This window comes from Gracilinanus agilis, chromosome 1, assembly GCF_016433145.1.
Source record: "Gracilinanus agilis isolate LMUSP501 chromosome 1, AgileGrace, whole genome shotgun sequence".
Taxonomy (NCBI): domain Eukaryota; kingdom Metazoa; phylum Chordata; class Mammalia; order Didelphimorphia; family Didelphidae; genus Gracilinanus; species Gracilinanus agilis.
This window is the reverse complement of record NC_058130.1, coordinates 280,706,857-280,721,202: the sequence shown is the minus strand read 5'-3', so window position 1 is coordinate 280,721,202 and position 14,346 is coordinate 280,706,857. Positions and strand designations below refer to the sequence as shown.

Below are 14,346 nucleotides of genomic sequence, written 5' to 3'. Positions count from 1 at the left end.
TGATGCAGAGTGAAAGGAGCAGAGCCAGAAGAACATTGTACACAGAGACTGATATACTGTGGTAAAATAGAATGTAATGGACTTCTGTACCAGCAACAATGCAATGACCCAGGACAGCTCTGAGGGATTTATCGTAAAGAAAACTACCCACATTCAGAGGAAGGACTGCAGGAGAGGAAACACATAAGAAAAGCAACTGCTTGAACGTATGGGTCTGGGTGGACATGATTGGGGATGTGGACTCGAAATTACCACACCAATGCAACCACCAACAATTTGGAAATAGGTCTTGATCAAGGACACATGACAAAACCAGTGGAAATATGCGTCGGCCATGGGTGGGGGGAGTGCGGGGGGTGAAGGGGAAAGTAGGAGCATGAATCATATAACCATGTTAAAAATGATTATTAATAAATGTTTAAAAAAAGATACATTCCAAATTTAGCCACTTATTCAATAGAATTAAGAAAGGTTTTTATAGCCCACTAATCTGAAAATATGGAAAAACATTTTTCAAGCCCATTTCAAATTCTGGGGAGGGGACTGGATCCATTTGTTCTCCCATTTAAAAATAATTAATAGACAAAATTATTCAATAACACTTAAAATAATGACTAACATAAATACATTTTTCAAGCCACCTCAACTTTTCTTCATTGACTATAATCCTCTTAAAGTTAATAGTACCATCTCACATCTATCAGACCAGCAAAGATAACAAAAAGAGGAAAATAAAAGAAATTGGTTGGAGAGTGTGGATGGTTTCCTAGAAATCCTGACATAGCTTTCTCTCCACCCAATTTCTCTAAGCTTCCCTAGTCAAGTCTCCTTCCCTGAAGAAATCTGATTGGCCCCAGTCTCTCCTACAAAGCTTCCCAGCCTAGGGCCAATAAAAGAGTCCAAGCCATGTGAACTCAGGACCTCTGAGGGTTGGTGCCTCAGACCACACCAGCTATGACAGCCATCCAAACTTGTTTCCAGATGGAGAAGAGGTGAACTGCATCCAGAGAAGCTAAGCTGTAGATCCTTGTTTTATATCCTTGCTGGATTTGGGCAACATCCTCTGTTGAATGTTTAGTGACTCACAAGTGCCTCATTTCTTCCCAATATGAACTAAGAAATTACTGGCTTTAAAGCCTAGCCTACCAAAGATGGGCTATGGGAAAATAGGTACATTTTATATTGTACCAACGGTGGATACATATTGACCTAGTAATGCTACTACTAGATTTATACCTCAAAGGGATAAAAGAAAGGAGGAAAGAGACTATATACAAATAATTATAGCACTGTTTTCGTTATAGCTAAAAATTAGAAACTGAGGGAGTACCCCTCCTTTTGAAGAATGGCTAAGCAAATTATAGTAAATTGTAATGGAATATTATTGTGTCATAAGAAATGAAAAAATAGATAGTTTCAGAGGAAACTGGGAAGACCTCGATAAACTGATAAAGAGCCAAGTAAGCAAAACTAGACGAACAATTTATACAATGAAAATATAAAGAAAAACCACTTTGAAAGACTTTAGAACTCTGATCAGTGCAATGGGAAACCACATTCCAGAAGACTGAAAAAAAAGGAGAAAGGAAAACCCACCACATTAGTCACTTCTTGACAGAGAGGTGATGAACTTAAAATGCAGAGAGAAACATGTTTTGGGGCATAGTCAATGTGAGAATTTGTTTTGCTGGACTATTCTTGTTTATGGTGACAGTTTTGTTTTTTATTTATTTTTATTGTGTGTTTGGTCAACTGGAGAGGCAGTGGGAGGGATAGATTATAAATGCATAGAAAATAATATTTAAAAGCAATATTAGCACCCTCTTTCTCCATTATACTCAGAAATAAAAAAGAACTTAACATTTCCTTCTTGAAACGTGGTATATTTTTCACTTATTTTTTCTAGTGTAAGCAATTTGTATCTTGTTTCACATCATGATAAACAGGATAATATGTACAATCTACATCATATCACCTACGTTCTAGAAGAGGGGAACTGGTGGGGAAAAAAGAAAAAAAAGAATGAGACATAGATTTTTGGACATAACTAATGTGAGAATTTTTTTCTTGGATAAACAATATTTATTATAATTTATTACATGTTTATGACAAATTCATGTGTTCTATTATTCTGTTACAAATATTATGTTATATATTTTTAAAGTTTTTAAAGGGAATGTAAATCTGGTCTCAAGAACTTCCTAGCTGTGTGACTCTAAACAAATCACTTAATTCCCATTGCCTAGCCCTTACCACTCTCCTGCCCTGACTGATTCTAAGAAGAAAGGTGAGGATTTTTTTAAAGCAACTATAAATCTGGAACATAATTATAAACAACTTACTGAAAATCAAGAAGACCCATTAGAAATAATCTACCCAACATATTACTTTCTGTAGAAATATATTGTTGGCACTTCCACATAGGACTCTGAAAAGACTTTATTTATTTGAACAGATTTATTTGAATAAAATAAGTTTTTGTTTTGATGAAAAAACAGACCTATGAGTGGGTTTATCTTGAAACTAACTATAACTTTATTTAATACTTTAGATATTAGCATACCTTCTACTGATCCAAAAATAATTTATAAAGAGAATTCCTATCAATAATAAGTAGACTTGCTTGTGTCACTTTGATATGGGAGAAGATAGTGAGACATTCTCCAACCTTTATTCCAATTTCATTGGTTAGACCTATGATTTGTAATGCTTTTATTAACATATAGCCTTACCAAGATATGATCAATTGCTAATCAGGATGAAATTATGCTTTGCATTCCTCTTTAAACTTTTCTGTCCTTTCTTTGGGAATAAATGATCTGTCAACAATTTTTTAATGACGATTAAAAATCAGCAAATACCCAACCAAAAATAGAAATAATTTTATCTTGATGAAATACTCCATAAATCTTTGATGACTTGCACATCTATGCTTTCAAAGTTGTAATACAACCATTATAACCATTGCAACATATAAATAAATTTAAAATATGGTATTAATATAAAAATCACATAACCCTAAGAATTTAATATAGTTTGCTAGGGCAATGCCTAGATCATTTTTCCAAACAAATAGATACTCTCCATCATGTCATTTTGAACTTTTTCTGACCTTCTTTCAAGGAAGAGAGTTACAATTGAGAACAAATGTTTTGTGAAAGAAAACTCTGGCAAGAGCATTTGGACATATATTGATAATGTTTGTATTAAGTAGCTTTTATTTCACATTAAAGATCTCATGACTTTTCAAAACTTGTATTGCTTTGTTCATAAGCTCTAGTCAGGTATAGACATGAACTGAAATGGTATCATGCCTATAATAGCATGCAATATTTTTGTGATTTAATATAAAATATGGTTACCTTTTTTCAAAGTTACAGTTTAAAATGCAGATTTCAAATGTATTTATTAATTATTCCATAAGCAAATTATTTAAAAATATTTATATCAACTAGATTCTATTTTTACAATAAGTATTCCATTTCTTCCATCCTTCTGGCTTAATCAAGGATCAGCTTTAGGTTTCACATAAGAACTAGACCTTGCCACTCTCATTCAGTTCAGTCCCAGTCAGTTTCCAGTATCTTTATACTCTATCCCTTAATGTTGGGATTCCTACTTTTCCATTCATTGGGCCCACAAAACATTTATTTCTAGACTCATTCACACATACACTGTTCCTATATAATGTCAAAATTATAGATTGAATCACTACATTGATTAGTCAATCCTTGTCAACAGAGTTGATCCCATCAAGAAGAGAGCAACAGAAGAGTCCAACACAGTATTTAAAAGATGTAAGCTTGTTATGTTTGATCTACATGATCTATAAGAGCATCACACCAAGGGTTCTTAAGCTTATTTAGTACACAGACTCCTTTCAAGAGAGGTAAAATACCATATGAAATGTCTGCCCTACCCCAATCTCCCATACTGCTGCCTACATGCTACTGCCAAAGTACTCACAAAATTGATGAGAAGATAGTTTGTACTACTGACAAAAAAAACCCCAATGAAATAATATATGGGGTTTTCTTATTTAAAATTAAAATTAAATATCATGTTAAAAGGCATCCATAGATCACTTCAAGTGCAACCTCAAAGATCACCAAAAATACTTCAGGTCACACACTTTAGGGAGGTAGAAGGTAGGGAGGGAGACAAACCAGTAAAGATTAGAGTTCTGTGTGAATTTGTGGAAAATTTTTGCGAATTTACATATGTATATAATTTTAAACTTTAATGGATAAAAATTGTTTCTATTGTTATCAACAACAATTTATTAAAATGTATTACTTAAAGCATCATTCTGCCACATACCACTTCTCTGTATTAGAGCCGTTAACATACCTAGATACTCTTCTCCACAACTTGCCCCTAAAGGTTTATATGTAAGGCCCTGAAAGATTAAGCCTTGGGCATTATCCAAATCTAGGTTTGTTTTTTATTAAGAAAGCAATATATAAAAATGTGAATTTATTTAAAATATATTAAAAGGGATATGATATATATGTGTGTGTGTGTTTATGTGTATGTAAAAGTGGTTCTAGGAAGGAATTTGGAATCATGCAAAGAAAATGAAAAAAAATATCCATACACTTTGACCATGAATTTCTATAATTAGTCATATACCTCAAAGAGGTCAATATCAAAAATAAATCTACATCAAAATATTTATAACAGCACTTTTTGTGGTGGCAAAGAACTAAGAACAAAGAAGATTCCCATCAGCTTAAAAATAAACAAATTGTTGTTCGTGAGTATAACAGGATATGACTCTGCCAGGAAGGAAGACATGTAAAGACATGAAAAGTAAAGTAAGCAGAACCAAAAAATATACCTATTGATGACATCAGTGTAAATGGAAAGGAACATCAGGCAGGACCACTGAGCCTAAATGTTGTAGAATAATAATGATCATACTTGGCTCCAAAGAAAGCTATGAGAAGATTTTCCCCACACTTCTTTACATTAGAGCAGTGGTTCCCAAACTTCTTTGGCCTACCACCTCCTTTCCAGAAAAAAATATTACTTAGCCCCCTGGAAATTAATTTTTTTAAATTTTAATAGCAATTAATAGGAAAGATAAATGCACCTGTGACCATCACCGCTCCACTGGATCACTGCAGCACCCACCAGGGGGCAGTAGCGCCCACTTTGGAAATCACTGCATTAGAGGAATGATCATTGTGTAACACTGCACATAATGTCAGCCTTTTCCAAAGTTTGTTAGTTTTACTAAACTGCCCCTGACTGAGACAAATAATAATTTCAGAGCTTTAAGTTTTGAATGTTCTGTTGTTATTCTTTCCATCTACATTATGTATGTGTTGTTTTTCTTGTTCTGTTTATTTCACTTTATATGAGGATCCCTGTACTTTATCGCATCTATTATTTCTTACAACAAAGAAATGATCTAGTAGGTTCATGTACATTAATATGTATACGTTGGTTTAGCTATTCTCCAGTTGGTGGGCATCTACTTTATTTCTGGTATTTTGATACTACATTTGGAAATGTAGGTTATATAAAAGCAAAAGATACAAAATTTTTAAAAACTAGACTGAAAAAGAACATGTGTTCAGATCCCTACCATGCTACTGAAAAGCTATGTGACCTTAGGAATGTCATGCATGTTGTGTTGTTTAAAAATATTATAAGCCCTGGGAGACTATGTCTCCCAGGACTCCCTGCTACAACTTCCCCCAACACCTCCCCACTTCCTTTGTGGGAGGTGTTGGAGAAAGTATAAAAGAGAGAGTTCTGGTGCCTTTTCTTCTCTCTATCCTAGAGGCACTCTCGATCCTAGAGAGGCTCTCAATCCTGGAGACACTCTCAAACCTGGAGACTCTCTTGACCCTGAGCTCTCTTGGTGCCTCTTTTTGGAGATCTGCCTCCTAGCTTCCCTAGACCTTCCCATTTCTAATCTAAATAAGCCTAGCTATTCTAACAAGTGCTACCTGATCTTTACTGAGCTCTGAAGAGTCCATTTCCCCTCCTGGACTTGGGGGCTATACAATGACTTCTCTTCCTCAGGCTTCCCTACCTTCCTTTCCCTTTCTACCCTACCATTCCCTTCTACCTCCAAAAATTCCCTTTCACAATGTCCTCTGGGTCTCAGTTTCCTCATCTGTAAAATAAAACAGTTGGTGTCCATAACTGCAATGGTCTCTACCCAAATCTAGGATATGTGATTTCTTTCTATGCCTAAGTGATATTATAAAAATGAGTATAGGTACCCACATTACTGATGAAACCATAGAATTCTACCTCATTCCTCACCAGATGAAAGAGCATTCTATGTCCCAAGGACACTGAAAGGAGGAAAAGAGGAAGAGAGAGAAATTGCTAAGGGTTCTAAAGTAAGTTAAAATCATATTAAATTGGGCAGCTAAGTGGCTCAGTGGATTGAGAACCAGGTCTAGAGATGAAGGGTCCTGGGGTTCAAATCTAGCCTTAGACATTTCATAAAAGGTAAGAATTTTTTTAAAAAATCATTTTAAGCAATTTGTGGTTATGTACCTTCCTCAGAATAAATATCTTTGGAAAGACAATAACCATAACAAACAACTATGATAAATACTTTCCTGAATGGATAGCTAAAATTAATATTATATAACAGTGTGAATCGCTTGGGACAAGCAATAATTAATTTCATTTTGTGACAGCAATGGTTATAAATGTCTACTGACAGGCTACACAGGTGAAACTGGATTGGGCCAGTTTAGCTACTTTTAGTTAATTTTCTGTCACATGAATTTCATGTCTTACCTGTATGTTTCATTGTTCTCTTTTGTTGTAGTTTGAATTCTGTGATATTTAAGAACAAATATTATTCCAAGGAAACATGCAAAACCTGTAGCTCTCAAAGCACACACTTTAATGACTGTAAGAGATACTGTAACAGCTGTTGTCATGAGATAATTAAGTGTTTCAAAGATCATTCGAGCTCCCAATGAAATAGGATCAGTCAAAATGAAGTACAAAGGAAAGTGGCTGAAAATGAAAAATTATGCTGAGGACTGACAAACTCTTGCTCAAAAATAGTCTAATTAATACTCAGAAGATAAGGTAGGATCTTTAGATCTTAGAGGGACCTGACAACTATAAGAGCTATTAACTTCTATACAATGTGCATAGGCTTTCTAAGGTTGAAAGAAGAGCAAGAAAATAATTTTCTATAAATATCTGCTAAGTGAAGACACTCTTATAAGTACAAAGGGTAGAATATTTAAGACTAAAATGAAAAGTAATTTTTAACAAAATTTGCCTTTTAATTCAAATCTTTACCAAGATCATTGTTAGAAGTTCAGGCAAGCCAATAATATGTCAGCAGCTTCATCAGACTATAAAAGGTCCATCTAAAGTAAAATGTTTGAGGATTTATTACTTCCATTGGGTTTGGAAGTATATTGATATAGCAGGTATTATAAACTCTGCGATTTAACCACACTCACTTATTGTTAAGGTAATTCACCTCACCTGACATTTCACCAATCTCAACCTGACCTCATTGCTACATATTTAATTTTGTCTTCCTGTGTGCCCATTGAGAGCTCGAGCCCTCACCTAGGTTTATTGTCATATTTAATGATAATTACTTACTTTCTATATTCAAAGAGATATTAAAATTATTAAACATGTATTAGCAAAATTAATATTGCATTAACAAAATAAAGTAATAATAAACACAAAGTCATATGAAGCAACAAGTATTTATTATGTGCCTACTATGTTCCAGGCACTGTGGTAATCATTGGGGATGTAAATACAAAGAATGAAACAATCCCTACACCTAAGGAGATTACATTTCAATGCTGAAGACAATAAATTAATGCATAACTATTTATCACACAAATATAAAATGAATAAATAAAAATATAAACAATGTAGTTAAATATAAGGTAGTTTGGGAGGAGAGCACTAGCTGCTTAGGAAATCAGGAAAGGCTTCATGAGCTGCATCTTAAAGAAATAGAGGGACTCGGGCAGAAAGAAGGAAGGAATGGATTTTAGTTGCATTGGACAGCCAGTACAAAAGCAGAGAGAGGACCAGAGATAAAGCAAATTTTGCAGAGTTCAGGAGGCAGTTTATGTGGTTAGAAAAATACACTGGATCCAAATGGTATAGAACTTTTAAAAGCTAAACAATGAAGTTTGTATTTTATCCCATAAGCAATAGTAGGTTGGTTAGGGGAGTCACATGTTAGAACTGTGGTAAGGAAAATGAGTCCAGCATCAGTATGTTGGATGGGCTGGATTGGTATGATCTTGCAGGACAGAGACCAAATAGAAAGCTTTTGCAATAATCTAAGAGAGAGAGGATGAAGATCTGAACTCAAAGCCAATCTCAGATTCTTATTAGCTGTGTGACCCTGGGAAAATCACTTAATCTCTCTTTTCCTCTTTTTCCTCATCTGTAAAATGGGGATAATAATAGTATGCATCTTGTAGGCTTGCAGTATCCAGCACATAATAGGAGTTTTATAAGCATTAGCTATTATTTTAATAATACTGTTATTATTATGTGATTCATTATTATAATAATTATTATATGATTTGACTATGACCAATATCACCATATATTTATATATGCATATATACACATATCAACAAATAACTCTTGTCTAGAATTTCAGTTTTAATCCAGATACTGATTAAAGTCTCAAGAATTTTTGTAGCATTTCTATTCCAGATTATCCAATAACATTAATTATTTTAATTTGCACGTCACTATATAAACTTTTGTTAGTTTAGTAGAAAATTAAGAGAGATCCAGAATTCAGGGTGTTGTTCCCTGTTGAAAAAGAAATGGAACTAAAAATGAACAAGATAAAATCCTATTGGAAAAGCCCACCAAAAATATTAAGCATATTAATATTTACCTCCTTCCTACTACTTAAAACTGTCCCTCCTTTGTCCAATGCATGTTAGGTTCCTCTATAAAGAATAAGGCTTTCACTAACCTCCTGAACATCTCTGCTTAAATTGGGTTTCAATATGTTGATTAGAATCACTCTTCTATCTCACCATAATTTTCAGCTAAAATGTGCTTACAGCTATATTAAAAACAGTTTAAATACAGTCTGGACAAAAAAGGAATAAAATTAGTATTGTTTTTAGAACTATATAACAAATGCTAAATCATAGTACATGCCAAAGAATACAGGCAAAGGAATGCTCATAAGATCATTCTTTAAATGTATCTAAAAGGTTATAAAGATCTGGAATGAAGGAGTAAGATAAAGTTGAAACTTCAGCCTTAATTGAAATACTGCCTATTACTACCCTAGTTAGCCTGATTACCTCAGCTTACATCAACTTTTGAGTATATTGTGCAGTTTGGAAACTAAGTGTCTGAGAAATATGCAGCTTAGGTCACCCACTGCTTAGAGACTCCTATAATAGTCAAGGACTCAGCAGAGCACTGTTTGGTTAGAGATTTGGCTTAACTTCAAAATTTTCTTTCTATTGTGGGACTAATTCATATCTTTGACCTCAGTCAAATATAATATGTCATGATACTATAAGTGGCAGTGAAGAAGTAATAATGTAATTATTTTAAGTCTCAAGACAGGGAAAATTAACAAAACAGATGAATAAGTCCCATTTGATTCTACTTTCTAAGTGTGTGGGTCTGGCATTTGTGGGATTTCTATGTCATACAGTAAAGAAAAAAAGTTTACTGCGTGACTAGGTCCCTAGGAATTTAGAACTACATCTATGTTGATGATGAGTTTGATAATGGCATATGGAGATATTCACTGCTGGGTTGTTCACTTGATTTAAGTCAGTTTAAAGGTGATTCATTAGTTTTTCATGTGTCTAGATGCTTTAGATCCACATCCTGGAGCCCAGAGTGACTAAAAGGTGAAGTATCTTGTCCAGTTTAACATTATAGAAATAAACAAAAACAATGAGCACTCTTGGTTAGGAAGCTCTGCAGAGCCCCAAACTCAAGAAGCGCGTGACTTAAAGTACAGCATTAGTTACTCCTGGGCTTTGGCTGAAAAACCTGAATTTGAGATTGCAGCCTGTTCTTTTCCTGGGAATGGACATCAGTTCTTATGTCTGGTGAGCTTCATAAATGTTATGTCTTCTTAAAAACATGTTTCATGAAAACTTTCGGTTAAGTCACAGATTAAATGTATATTTAACAAACTGAAGAAGTTTGGGAAGCACAAATATAGGTACCTGTGGTTTGTTGTTTTTTTTTAAATGGTCTCTAGTCTATGTGAGTCATTCAGTGAGTTATATTACAGATGTTAAATTCAAATTTAGGGTCATTCATCTAGAGGTGAATATATGTTGGAGAGATTTTGTTTTCTACCCATTTAAAATGACCAAGGAAGCATAGCAGTGAGCCTTAAAAATAATAATTTGTTCTTTTCATACATTATATCTAATTGTGTAGCCTGTCTTCTACTCATCCAAACAAAACAACTAGTTACATGTTCTTGCTTTACAAGATAATTAACTTTTCAAAATGTTGTTTCATGGAATATTCAATTATCCATTTTTGAAATCACTTTCAGAGGCCTAGTTTTAAAAATGTATTTAGAGTACTATTTTCTGGTTAATGCTAATTTATATTAGACATTTCTAGAACATATAGTTGATAGGTGCAGTTATTCATTTTTTTTTAAAACCCTTGTACTTCAGTGTATTGTCTCATAGGTGGAAAATTGGTAAGGGTGGGCAATGGGGGTCAAGTGACTTGCCCAGGGTCACACAGCTGGGAAGTGGCTGAGGCCGGGTTTGAACCTAGGACCTCTTGTCTCTAGGCCTGACTCTCACTCCACTGAGCTACCCAGCTGCTCCTAGTTATTCATTTTTTATAAGCCTGGTAACAGTTTTCCTCTGTTAGATATGTTATGATTTAAAATGTGCAAAAATTCAATTTGTTCCTTATGTTCTTAAGTGATATACATAAATTTTTTGTGTGCTTTGGTAATTTAACACATATTTTTAAAATAAGTAAACAAAATAAACCATGTGTTGATGTTATTTATTTATGGAACTCCTGCTCTATTAATAGCAAAAATGAGTGCCCCCCAAACTCCTACTTAAATTAACTTTAAACAATTGTCATATTTTTTAAAAATGTACTTGTTTCATTGGAATTCAGATTTAACCCTCTAATGCCCTTCATTTTAAAAATAATGATTTGCTTTCAGAAATTTGATCAAGTTTGAGATTTGGGAATTTACTGCTGTTAAACTCAGCAACTGTCATTTTTGCCATTTTGCATGGGATCCAAAAATCAAGTACATAACAGTTGTGAAGAAGTATTAGTTTGGGAATTCAAGTGGAATAGTAAAAATCATGCTAGAGAAATTATATAAAACCGTTAGATTTATTTTTCAAATAAGTTTCCACTTTTACAAGTGAAAAAAATGACAGCATCCTCTCTAAAGATTAGAAATGCTTTGTTATGGGACAAAGAAATTCTGGGTAATTGAACTATAAATTTCCTATACCGATTTAACTAGTTTTGTAAATGACAAGATATAATGAAAATTTCATTGTACCAGCTGATAAACCACCCAAGTAGGTAAATCAATGCCTTTCTGTTTAACTCCACTATTTATTTTTCCATCAGATCTGCCAATTCTCAACATATTATAGAAGTAAGAAGAAACTCATCTTCATTGATAAAAATCACACTTTTGTTTCAAATCAATCTCCCAAAAACATACACGCACAAATATGAACCTTGAATTTTCTGCCACACTCTTAGTCAAACCATTATTCCATAAAATTATTTACGTGCTCCTTTTTTTAGCTCTTTTGACAAGAATACCATAGCAGTTCACATCACCTTTGACCTACAGGGTGTACATCATGTTGTCAACATATAAACAAACTCATGATTGGTTGTATTTTAATAGATTCTGTAACTATCAAGATCTAATTTATCAAAAGTTTCACCAAAGTGACAGCTGTGCACATTCTAGATAGTATTTGCAATTCTAATTCCTCCTTTCTATGAAAAAAGGTTTGTTTCCCCGCCCCCAGGGAAATGTAATAAGCTACTATGACTATTTTTCTCTGTGATGATTAAGGTTCTGACTCTGATTCAACACAAGAACCTGGATTGCTGACAAATGAGGATTGTGTCCGTCATTTGTGAAAGATATTTAACTTTAATAGAGAAATTGTATGAAATTTTTGCCACTGATTTTTAGTTTGTCCTAGTACATCTCCTACCAAATGATTTTTTGTTTTGCTTTGAATTAAAATTAATTCTATGATAATGATTTAATATAATTTCCAAGAATATTTTTATTCTCTACTCTAAGATGGATTATTGAGTACCATATGTAACCAATCAGCATCCCTGATTCAATATTTTCATTTAACATGTTCTCATACTAAAATAAGACTATTTGTCTACAAAGGGTCCATCTAGATCATGATTCTAGGATTTTTTAATGTAGTGCATAAAAAGAAAATTAAAGGACTAGAAGTAACTGACTTTAAGGATGGATGGATTGTGGAAATTATATATATATATGTATATACATATACACATATATGTGTGTATGTATATATTCTACACATGTTACAGGCCACCTTTTAGTAAAGTTTTATTTTTATTTTCCTGACATGATGCCAGTAGGACATAATTTTTGACAGATTTTTCTGAGCTGGAAAAACTTCAAGTTTTGTGATGAACTTGATAGCTTTATGTCTATACATCAGCCCTGATTAACTGAGAAAGCCTTATCATTAAAGGACTGGACAATATATGGTGATTTTTTTTTTACAACTCATTAAATCATTTATAAAGGCATAGATGAAACTGTTTTATATACCACTGAAGGAAGTACCTCCAGAATGAAATCACAGGCATTCGAAATATTGAAACCTGACTGAGGTCTTTATTTCAAGAAATGGCTTATTTAGCATGGCTTTCTGAGCATTCAAAATTCAAAGCAGCTAGGTGGTTATAGAGCACTGGACTGGAGACAGGAAGAGCTGGGTTCAAATGTTTCCTCAGACATTTCCCTATCGTTGTGTCCCTGGCCAAGTCACTAAACCTCTGTCTGCCTCAGTTTTCTCATCTATAAAATGGTGTTAATAATAGTATATATTTCCCAAGATTGTGGTGAGGAGAAATGAGGTAATATTTGTAAATTATTTCTGGATAAGCGTTATTGTTATCATCATCATTATTATTATGCCAATTTGTATAGTGGAAAGGACACTGAATTTGAAGTCAGGGAGTTAGGTTTAAAAATCCTAGCTTTGCTACTTGAAATCTTGGACAAGTGGCTTGAAGTCATTGGGCCTCAGCAAGGTCACTTCCCACTCTAGACTGATAATGCTATGAAATAAAATATCAACAAGTTTTGAAAGTAATCTGTTAGCAACGTGGCTGAGATTGCACCGGCACATAACAAGCATAATAATAAATAAAGCAATGAAGCCCATTATGTTGGATCATGTAAAAACTTGACTGGTCAATTTAAATAAAAACCCAGAGAATTGGTTCCGGGTTAAGATGGCGGCAGAGTAAGAAGCAGCTCTTAACCTCTCCTGACCGAAACATACAAAACTCCTCAAGGGGACATAAAAACAAGTCCAGACGAACGGAGGAACCCCACAACAGGGCACAGCGTGGAAGGTACGTGGAATCGAGACATTTCCAAGCTAAAAAGGGCTCTCACTCACTCAATCGCGAGCTGAGCAACCGCCCCACCCCCACCCCCTCCACACTCACCTATAGCTCCGAACCCAGCTAAAAAGAAATAGAGCAAGTTTGGGGCACCCATCGAGTCATCAGCAGCTCCGGGACCTGTTCCTGACAGCAGCAAGACTTAGGACCCCATTAAGTCAAAAAAAGCACGCGAAATCTGAGCGCGCGCGCCGGAGCAGGACGCTGGGCGCAGAGAGCCAGCTGAGTAGAGGCGTGGGTGGAGGCAGAACTAAGCCTAAGTGGGGAACCAGTGCAGACGGGTATACGACTGTGGAAACAGCGCCCTGAGACTTGTAAAGAAACCTCCAGCAGAGGATCAAGCAAGAGGGCCCACCAGGGGGCTTGACCTTGGAAAAAACCAGAATTCAGACCTCAGGAGCCAATAGATTGGGAACAGACACTGAGCCCGAGGATAAAGCTGAGAAGCTGCTGGGCTAATGATGGCTACTCAGCATCAGGAGGTTCAGAAGAGAAAGAATAATAACAAAAAGAAGAAGTCTTTAACACTCGACAGCTTTTACACAGAGAAAATCCAGACAACCGAGCAAACAGAGGAGGAGAACAAACAAGCATCCGGACCCTCCTCAAATAAGGAAAACTCCTCACAAGCTATGGAAGAGTTCAAAACTGAGATTCTGAGGAAAA

At 34.7% G+C, this 14,346-nt stretch overlaps 1 protein-coding gene across 1 annotated transcript in view; it reads right to left on the bottom strand.

Moving 5' to 3' along the window:
- PRDM6 (PR/SET domain 6) overlaps window positions 1–14,346 on the bottom strand; it is a 155,404-nt gene that overhangs the window by 86,693 nt on the left and 54,365 nt on the right. The gene's annotated exons all lie outside the window — the stretch shown is intronic.